We start from the raw sequence: 2,786 nt of genomic DNA, 5'->3' as shown, positions 1-2,786 counted from the left end.
TTTTTTCTTCTATGAACTTTATAGTTTTAGGCTTTATATTCAGGTCTTTGATCCATTTTGAAGTAGTTTTTGTATACGACATGAGATATGGGTCCTGTTTCATTTTTCTGCAGATGGATATCCAGTTTTGCCAGCACCATTTGTTAAAAAGACTGTCTTTTCCCCATCTGATGGACTTTGGGCCCTTGTCAAAGATCAGGTGACTGCAGGTGGATGGATTTACATCTGGGTTCTCAATTCTGTTCCAATGGTCAATGTATCTGTCATTGTACCAGTACCAGGCTGCATTACTGAGTATTTTGATCAAAGATTCTATGGAAGAATCCTGATCAAAGGGGGGAAAATGTAGGACAGAATTTAAAATTCCTGTAGAATCCAGTCTTTCTGGAGCCATGGTTGCTGGATGAACCTCAAAAACTATTGCTCTGAGATAAAGCTTAAACCAAAAAATATCCATGAAGACTTCTGAAAACCAAATAAATTTGCTTAACTGTTAAAGAATGCCTGCCTTGAGCATTGTGCTCTTTTAAGAACTATCTGTATCAGATCAAATTGACATCGGCAACTCAAAAGTTTAAATAGGAAACTTAGGGGGTGATGAGTGTATGTTAATGGTAAGGAACAATTTGGAAAAGGAAGGCGAGAATGCACGACTTGAAAAATGCAATCAATGTCACCAAATTGGACATGTAGAAATTGTTGAATTGATGTATGTCCTGCTGCGTATATTCCCAACAACAACAAAAATACAATGTTATGAAAAAAAAGGATTGTACACTATGATCGAAAGTGGGATTTATCCCAGGAATGCAAGGATGGTTCAACACTAGAAAATCAACTAATATAATACACCACATTAATAGAAAAAAGGAAAAGAAGCATATGATCTTCTTAATTGATGCAGAGAAGGCTTTTAACAAAATCCAACACATTTTCATGATAAAATTGTTCAACAAGATAGGAATATAAGGTAAATTCCTCAATCTGATAAAGGGTATTTATGAAAAACTCACAGATAACATCAAATTCAATGGAGAAAGACCAAGCTCTTTCCTCCTTAAGGTCAGGAGCAAGACAAGGATGCCCACTGTCACCACTGCTATTAAATATTGTGCTGGAAGTTTTAGCCAGAGAAATTAAGCAAGAAAAAGAAATAAAAAATATCTAAGTCAAGAAGGAAGAAGTAAAAGTATCCCTTTTCACAGACAATATGATCCTACATATAAAATACTCCTAAAAAATCCATAAGAAAGCTACTAGAGCTAATAAATGAATTCAGCAAAGTGGCATGATACAAGGTCAACACACAAAGATCAGTTGAGTTTCTATATATTAGCAATAAGCAATCTGAAAAGGAAATTAAGGAAGCAAGTCCTTTATGTTTCTGGTATAGTATCCAGTATTATTTTTTCTTGCTCCATTTTTCACTCCATATCATGGTAATTATACTGTCATAAAATTACATTCATAACAAAAAGCCTTAAAAAAATGCTAGAATGGATCGTTCTATTTCTCATACACCTCTCTTGTGAAAGTCAGAAGCTTAAAGAAAGCAAAAAAATTAGGAATATTGTATTTTGTTGTTGTTGTAGTCCTTGAATATGAAAAAAAATGAATTTAATAGAATTCTGAAGTCTGGATGTTCCCACCAGGGAAGTTAAAGTAAAAATTATTCAGTAGCTGTTTGAACTACCATGAATTCTGAGATCTTTATAAATATTTAAGCTCTGTAGTGGCTTTTCATTTTATCCCTTCTTCCCAGATGATGACAGTACTCTCAGAAGTTGTTCTGAGATCTCTGTGGTAGAAAGACATTTAATATTCTACAGTATGTATTTAGTACTTTTAGAACTGTTAAGAACCCCATGTTTTTGGAATTCCACATGCAAAGAATAAGTGTTTAAGAAATGGAGCAAAGAAAACAGAAGACAGGAAGATATGTATAAACATATAAAATATATAATAGAATTTTTCAGATTCAAAGAACATGAGTACATAGTATGACAAATTGTAATAAAATACATTGTTGTAACACCCACCTGGTTCAAGTCTTACAAAAATTTACTCAGAGGGACTTCTGGCAACATGGCACTCTAGGCAGAAGCACCGCGCCATCCCTCCACAGCAAAGATCCGAAAAACTAAGCCAGAGAAAACGGCAATCCTGAAACCCTAAAACATCAAATGAAGAGATAAAGAACTCAGCCTATCACCAAATGGACTGAGAAACTGACAGAGAATGGAGAACAAGGAGAGGTTCATGCAGAGGTCCCCTATCAGCTAATGCAGTATGGCTCCGCCATCTTGGACTCCTATCAGAGACCAGCGAACAAAGGGTACGAGAAAGCAGCTTCACGGAGCTTCCAGCAGGAGACAGAACAACTGGTAAACAGCGATATACCCTTTGCCACCCCCCATCCTTCTTCACCCCCACTGGGCCTCCTCTGCTTCCCGCAGCCACAGTCTCTTGGCCAGGAAGCACCGGCTGCTTGGTTTCCGCCCACCCAAACTGGCTGACTCCCTCAGTGCCGTTTATTGGCTGCTGGTGTTGCTTTTATCCGCTTCCTTTGATTTCTTCCTTACCTCTCACCACCTCCGCCTGCTTTTGCTCAAATACCTGGCTCCAGGCACCATCTTTGCTTCTTCCTAAGGGGCTGTGGAGCTCCATTCAAGTGTGGAACTGCTTCCCGGTCTGTGCTGCCATGCTGGTGGGATCCCAGGGCTTTTTTTTGTTTGCTTGTTTCGAATTGGTTTGTTTTCTTTTTCTTTTCTCCAGTTGGGAGCCCA

Source organism: Trichechus manatus, unplaced genomic scaffold, assembly GCF_000243295.1.
Source record: "Trichechus manatus latirostris isolate Lorelei unplaced genomic scaffold, TriManLat1.0 scaffold00180, whole genome shotgun sequence".
NCBI classification, from domain to species: Eukaryota; Metazoa; Chordata; class Mammalia; order Sirenia; family Trichechidae; genus Trichechus; species Trichechus manatus.
The sequence above is the reverse complement of the archived record's forward strand: the minus strand, read 5'-3'. Positions refer to the sequence as shown.